Source organism: Hirundo rustica, chromosome 1, assembly GCF_015227805.2.
Source record: "Hirundo rustica isolate bHirRus1 chromosome 1, bHirRus1.pri.v3, whole genome shotgun sequence".
Taxonomy (NCBI): Eukaryota; Metazoa; Chordata; class Aves; order Passeriformes; family Hirundinidae; genus Hirundo; species Hirundo rustica.
In genome coordinates, this window is record NC_053450.1 from 109,067,286 (window position 1) to 109,075,282 (window position 7,997).

Consider the following 7,997-nt stretch of genomic DNA (forward strand, 5'->3'; position numbering starts at 1 on the left):
TCAGATATGGAAGAATGAAAAATTATAGTGTGCTTGTGGCTATAGAAAATGTTTTTGTTGCAGCTGAGTAGTTGTAATAGAGTATCATACAGTAGAATGCAGAGAAAGTATTATATACTTTAGACCCAGATGGGAGAACAGTGCAATATTTATTAGGGGCTGGACACTGGATCTATTTAGAAAAAAAGAAAAACTCTCCTTGGAATTTGACATCTGCCTGGTAGCTGGATCCATTCCTGCTTTAACAGCCCACACAGAGTGACACTCTGCAAACACAACATTGTCACCTGAACAATTCACTCAACAGCTCGCTGTGCTGTCAATCACGGCAGACTCATTTCTCGTCTAAAAAAAATTTTTTTATACACCCTCATTTTTTTTCTTTTGTCTCCAAGTCTTTGTTGATGTTGACAGCTCATCCTTTGGCCATCATTCATCCTGGCTACTGCAAACTTTGGAGAAAATAAAAACCCTGCTCCCCTAATCAGATTAGAGGGCCTGCAAATTGAATTCAGCCCCTCTCAGTGTCCCCTCAGCTGGCTGTCATTAGGAGCAAAGGCTGGCCCTTGGCAGAGGTCCAAACACCAGCTAACTGAATTTGAGATGCTGGAGTCTTGACAGGCCAACGAAGGTAATTGAAGAGCTGTGGGGATCTTGTAAAATTTCAGGCAGTAGGGATTACACTGGGGGGATCTTTGGGACCCATCACTAAAAAGGGACAGAGCACTGAAAAGCACCTCTCCTCATTGTTAAGACTGACACAGATGAATAGAGGAAAAATATTGAAATGCAAAAATTAGGTTTTTGACTTACTGAATTATTTGCCCCCTTCTCTGCCTCTGTCTTGACTGAATACCCAAATCCAAGCACCATTGGCTGGTTGTAGCTCAGAAATGTCCAGAGGCCTTAGCCATACTGTAAACATGCTGAATCAGTAAATGCTGTGTTTGAATAATATTAGTTGTTAAAATATTAAGAACAGAAAAGCAAGACTACAAACTCATGCTTAGATTTATCTTCTGAAGTATCATATCCTGGAGCCTAATAAGTCTTTGCTCCATATAACTTTGACTTCCAGTTCAAGTTGTCTTTCTTCAGCTGAGACCAGATATTTCACAGCATAACACTATGTCTTGGTCACTGATGTCTTTCCTACCATTAGAATTTGCTAAATATACCAAGGCAGAAGGGAAAGTCTTTCTAGCCAGTGTTCCAGCACTTGTAAGTACTTATCTTGGCAAAAAATGGTTTGGATTTTATCCACATGTAGAAAGGTTTTGATGGGGAAAACATTAATGTTCGGGTCTGTCAATACTTGTGGATTTGGGATGACTTTAGCAAATTGTTTCACCAGAGGATAGGCACCACAGATCCCATAGATACAACAGATAAAGACTAACTTCAAAAGAGAATAGCTGCACCTAACTGGGCTCCTTGAGGTGCAGTATGCAGACTATGGAAGAGAAGAATTTCACTGTAAAAATGTCAGGTCTTTTAAAAAGATCTAAACTCGTGCTGAGGTTGGATCTGTCCTGGCCACAGGAAAGTAGCACAAAACATGCAGATGCCCTCCCTATCTGTTCACCTGCTTTCGGAGAGGAGCAAGCTGATCCCAGAAGCCTATACCCTTGATATTACTGTTATTGGTGTATTGATTGCATCCTTGTTAAGAAGCCCTCATGTTCATGGCTTTTAAAAGTCACACTCTTTACTCTGCACCATCCCCCAAGGGAAAGAAGTTTTGCAAAAGAAAACCATGTTTCAAAGACTCCAGGGCTGACACACTCTCAGGACACTTCATCTATTTCCCAACCCAAGCCCAGCTCTATGCCAGCTACACAATTTTAGCTGAGCTACTGGTGCATATTTGGTCTCTCACCATTTAGCATTGTTATCAGCTGCCTCAGCCTCCCATCCATCATTCGAAGTACAGTTTAGGAAACCAGAATAACACAACATACATTACAAGTAGTCTTCAGCTTCTGTAGACTTGCATAGCCCTAGGGAAGGCAAAGGAACTATGCTCATTTAAAAGCAAAAAAATAAAATCAATTTCTAAATTCTTGATCTGCTCATGCAGTGTTATAAGTTGGACCAGAAGTGTAACCTGCTGCTGAAATTGTTGACCAAGATTCAACTGCCCATAACTTCACCAGGTTATATCCTCTCCCAGTACTAAATGTTTGAAGAGCAAATGTTTGCTTTGGACTGGCTTAATATGATAATAGGGGATTTTTAGCTCTTCTGGTCATATACGTATCTGAAAGACCACATGATGCCACATGATATTCCCAGTGTGTGCTTCCTTGGGGCTTCTCGTGATTTATAAGAATTTTTCATTGTTCTTTTACTGGTGGCTGCTGTGTAGCTGGGCATGTTCCTTGTACTGAATGGGATCTATGCAAGATAACAGAGTTAAACACACGGTAATGTGTTCACCACCCACGGGCTGATTTAAGGGTCACAGGGTAGCCATGGTTTTGGCACTTCCCAACTTGCGAGTGCCTAACTCCATGACCTGCCTTTTATATCTGTTCCTTCCTATATTTCACTTTGGGCTGTAGGGTAATCTGTAGAGAGGAGATGAAAGGAGGAAAGGAACATGCAGGCTTATCAGTTGGAGAACGTAACTAAAAACAATTAGAAGTGTGAAGCATGCTCTCTTTCAATAGGGAAAATGACTGGAACATCTCCATCTATTGTAGGACATCTGAATTTTCTAGGAAAAATAAAAGTTTTCTTGTTAAATTATTATTCTATTTTAAAATTTGAATTATTTTTCTGTCTGAGTAATTAAAAACAAAGTCCAGCATGCTTTTCTGTGGGTTGTTTTTTTTGGTTTTTTTTTGAGGGGGAGAGGGGGGGAAGGGTAGGAATGGTGTGTATAACTGACTCTTTGCCATAGGTTTTGGGAGGAACATATTTAATATGGTAGGTGCAGAAGCCATATGATCTTCCTAGTTACTAGAAATCAACAAGGTACATTTTGTACAGCTTTTAGTGACTGGAAGGGGCAGAGAAGTCAAATCTTCATAGATTAATCATCTGCCACCAAGAATTGCTGGGTTACATGAAAGTTGAAATCTGCTGAAGATTTACAATACAGATGCAGAGGCTTCTAGATAGTCCCAGGAACTCATTCTTCATTCTGAGATATCTGAAATCACTTCAGGATGATTACAAAGGCCTCAAAGTACGTTCAGGTAATCTCTTCTGTTGAACAACAGCCATGTCCTTAAGTTTACCAAGTTTGAAAACCTGAGATAAAGCATGACACTGAGTGCTTTTCAGTACTTAAATATGACTATTTGCTCCCAAACAGCAACATGGAATAATATTCCAGAGCTTATCATTGGACTTGAATGCATTGTATTTAAAAAAACCAGAATCAATTTCTAAATCCTCTGGTACGCAGACTCCAGTGAGAGACTCCTGATAAACTAAATATGGGTAGAGGAACCTCTTGTCTTGTCCAGGCCAGGCTGTGTGACTTCAGACTATCAAATTGGTGACCTCCATGGTCCTGATAACACTGCCTTCTGTAGGTCATACCCTCCATCTAGATGAGTGCATGTAATTCATACTTCCTCAGAAGAAAATATTTCAGTGACTACTATGTTTTATGTAATGGGCTGCTATATAACTGTAAAGTATTACTTGGGAAGATCAGTACTCACAGGATAGTGCAAAAGAGCATTTTTTCTTTTCCTATGCATCAACATTTTTCTCTTCCAGCCTTCTCCATCTACCTACATTTCAGTCTCCAAAGAGCAACAGCCCTTTGTATGATAGGAAACTCTATCCACCCAATCCATTACTACAAAAAAACCTTTGGAAACTTTTGGTCAGCAGTGGCCAAAGTTGAAACGGGTGCACTGTATGTAAAGGAACTTGGAGGATTATGGCTTGAATAGATTTGCAGTGCTCCGACGGAGCAGGTACTAAGCTAAGCAGAATGGAATTGTGATACCTAGCAGCTCCCTCTTCCTCTTGGACAATTGTCATAGGTACACATCAACTGGTATATATTCAGCTTGCTTTTTGTCCTTGGTCTGGTTGTGCTGTGTGAGATATCTAGCTCAGGTGAGGTGAGTGCAGACGGTGTGGGGATGTTTGTGCTTCTGACTCTGTGAAGTTTGTCATTGCCCTGCAGTTCTTCTTATTCTGTAAGATGTACTTCAAAAGGAGACTTGTCAGGAATCTTTTATGAAACAACTTCAGCAAAAGCCACCGTAAAGAACAAAACAAAAGTCGCTTCAAGGGTTGTCCTTGTTTTCTAACCTCTCTTTAAGTTTGCATCTTCTGTCTGCAATTTGCATCTTCTAAAACTTGACGGATGCCTCCTCTTACTATACTACGTTTCTAATAGGCAAACTCTCCAAAGTGGCCTTGTGTGTGTTGGCTGTACAGCTGAGAGTGAGGCCTCACTTTGTGTGATGGTTTAATTATAATGTCAATGTAGATTCATTAGCATGACAGCTGTCACTGTAAATGGGTGAGCAGGGAGGCTTTTGGACCCCCTGGGGTCAGGGTAATTGATGTAGTGAACAGAATACTGTATTCACTGAACAATGGGATGGGTTTCCATTCTGACCCGGGAAGGGCAATCAGTGTAAGCGGGGAGAATCGATAGCAGCTGAATTTTCATCCATGATCAGATTGATTCAGCCATGTTAACCTCCATGTGCAGATTGGAGCCTGGGTGACTCTAGCACACCCTGAAGCAGGACAGGCAAAGGCTGATGCTTTCATTTTTAATATAAATCTTGAACAGACACAAGAGCAGCTGCAGTTTTGCTCCACCACTCTGATCAGAGGAAAAGGGGATCTGCCTGAACATCTGGAGGCAGTTCGTTGTTTGTTTTGCCATTGCTTCCCCAGTTCTTACTCTTCTTGACATTTATTCTGCAGTTTGTCTTCCCTTGCCAAGTATGCCTTTGGAAAATGAGCAATACCGTTCTATTAGCTAATAGTGCAGTATTGCTCCTTTTCCTTAATGGAACTTGCCCCATGGAGTAGCACCATATTTGTGCTTCCTTTACGGGATTCCTGGTTAAGGGTTGTGATATTTGATATCTACTATAAGTTTGTTTCTCTGCAGGTCCACCACACGTCTTCTGTTGCTATTTTTCCAAATGGAGTTTATCTCATGCTGACAAGTGCTTCCTGTAGTTTTTTCTCATCTAATTTTTTTGTCTTCTATGTTACTTGTGCAGTTGACCAAACATGTAATCAAAAGAGATATTGCTGGAAAGTGCAAGAGTTAAGAAAAATAAGATGTTAGAAGACAATTTGTAGGTGTCTTCTGTAATATTTGTAAGGTAACCTGAATACTAAATTCATTCCTCTAAGCATCGAGCTAGGTAAAAATAAGTTAAAACAAAGAAACGGAGTAAATTTTACTTAAAGGTGGCAGTGAAACCACTGTTCCGAGGTATCTTTTATTTCTTCCTTAACAAGGCAAAAAGTGCTCATTTAATTCTTTGATTGATAACAGAGATGTGTGTAGAGACTTTCTTCTGTCTTGCAAGATAAAAAAAAATCCATAGTTCTCCATGAAAATAGAATGTTCTTGTTTGAAATCATACTGAATAATAAAAGGTAGCAGATGTACTGCAAGACTTTTAAACTGCTGACAGCCTCCTTTGTCCTCTGCAACCACGGCTCTTTCTGCAGCAGAGAAGCTGCATGCATTTTGGGGAAAAGCACGCTCCAGTATGAGTGATTCATCGCCATAGCTCTGTGCCGGCTCTGCTTATAGTCAAACTTGAGTTTTGGTCTCCTAAGGCTGACCCTTCCACATAAGGCTGATTTTGGGAGAAACCTGGCCCTTGCTGGACCCTGCCTCCTCCACTGCTCTGGAGCAGGGGAGACTCAGATATGTTTCAAGACAGCTCAGGGGATGTGTCTAGAAATACAGAACATAGATGATGGGTGTAGGAGAACCGTCTGCAGGGAGAGAGGAAGTTCAGTTACTTAGGGATTCAAATGGACAATTAACACCGGTACTGAGGAGATCTGGCTGAAGCAGAAACTCTGAGGTGAGCAAAGCAGGGTGCAACAGGACTTTCTTACATTTAATGGACATTAAATGGCACAATGAGATGGGCGGGAGAGTTTGTATGCTAGGGTGTGCTGAATGACCACTGTGTCACAGGCTCTTCTCTCACTCCTAAGGTTACTGCAACTACCAAAAAGCCCAAGGTCCTTGCTCTTGGAGAAACATCACTCAGCTCCCTCAGTGAGGATCACACACTCCAGGCAGTGCAGGGCTACAAAGCCGGGGGGAGAGATTTGGTTTCAGGGGCTTCTATAAAGCTCTTTCAGCAACTTGCTTCTGAACACATCTGAGAACAGGAATTGCATGAGGAATCAGTATACTCAAAGAAGAATTTTTTCCTTTCTAACACCCCAACATAATACTAACTTTGTATCTCTGCCATTTTCAGGCGTTTTATTTTCTAAGTCTGAAGAAGCCCAAATATTACTGGATGCTAAGAGGTATTGCCAGCCCTTTATTTACCATCTTTGTCACCAAGGGCAGAGATCTTTCTGCTTTGCAGGAACTGATGGAGATTTGATTAGGAGATGTTGACATTTGGAGAGAGGACAACACTCTTCTTCCTCCCCTAGCCCACCAGACAAAGGTGGGATTGTGGAATACCAAACTTACCCTTTCTACCTGTCACACTATTCCTGCATGTTAAAGTGCAACTCTTTAAAGAAGAAAGGCTGTACAAATAATTTCCGTCCCCCAAAAAAGAATTATTTACTGCTTGACAAAAGTCACTGAGAAGGGTCAAAAAACCCCAAAGCCTCTCCTGCCTTGGGCTGCTTAACTTTTGAGTGGAGGAGTGAAAATGGATTGTCTGAGATAACCAAGTATTGAAATGGGAGTACTGTATCTGGAATGACTGTCTCAGTCCAGACTGTCTGATAGATTGCCCCGGTTCTGTGTTTTGGAGGTGTTTTGCTGTGTTTGTGTCAACATGTCTTTAGCTACCTATTATGCTGGCTATCTAGGCATATGTAGTGTGAGTAAATGCTATTTTTCAGCTGGAAGTGTATTGCTGGAAGCAGATTTCAAAAAAGGGTAATTAATGGACAAGAAAATAGATATCTTCAGTAGCAAGCAAATCATGTGAGAGATGCTAAATTTGAACCAAAACTTGACAAGCATGTTTTCCAAACACTGGAAAAAGTGATGCTGCAGTTAATTTGCTTTAGAGTAAGGGAAAGCACTGCAATAAATTAAGATCCCTGGCCACACATAGGAGATGGAGGTGGCTAGAGTTAACCTGCTGGTCAGGGGACAATTGTTAAAATCCTCTGTTAAAAGGAGGCAACTTTCATGATTAAACTGGACTTGTAAAATTCATCAAAAGGGCATTCTCCGTGTCTTTTCCACCAAATGTAGCAACCTACTTGGATTTAACACCACACATTGGAAACTTTTTTTGTGTTTAAGATAAATACAGTGAATATCAACCTGTACCTGGTTAAAATGTTAAATATATATAGATAGATAGATAGATAGATAGATAAAGGATAAAAAAAGGAGCAAGTAGGGAGAGGCACAATCATGTTGACTCCTGAGGAGGCTTGTGTATGCACACACACATGGTGTTGCCTCTGTTGGTTGCATAAGTGCTTTTAAAATAATGAAATTACTTCCATCAGAAGGAGGAGAGAGATTCTTGCGTGATATGGCTTTTGGGGAAGAGGGAGGGGGAGTAGGAAGGTTTGCTTTTGCGATTTAAAAATATCTATGGCTGTATTTATACCAGCCAGGGAAGTTGTGTTGCCAAGTCTTTTAAAGCTTACAGAGGAAACGCAACACAAAGCAAGAAAAATATCTGTGGAAGTACTTTAGAATGAGCTCCAGAGGGGAAAAAAAAAGAAAGAAAATTCCAAATGCTGCATACTGTGTGGTCTTTAGAGGACTACTTTGAGGGAAGGAAGAAGAAAGGCCGTATAAAATACAAATGTACATACGT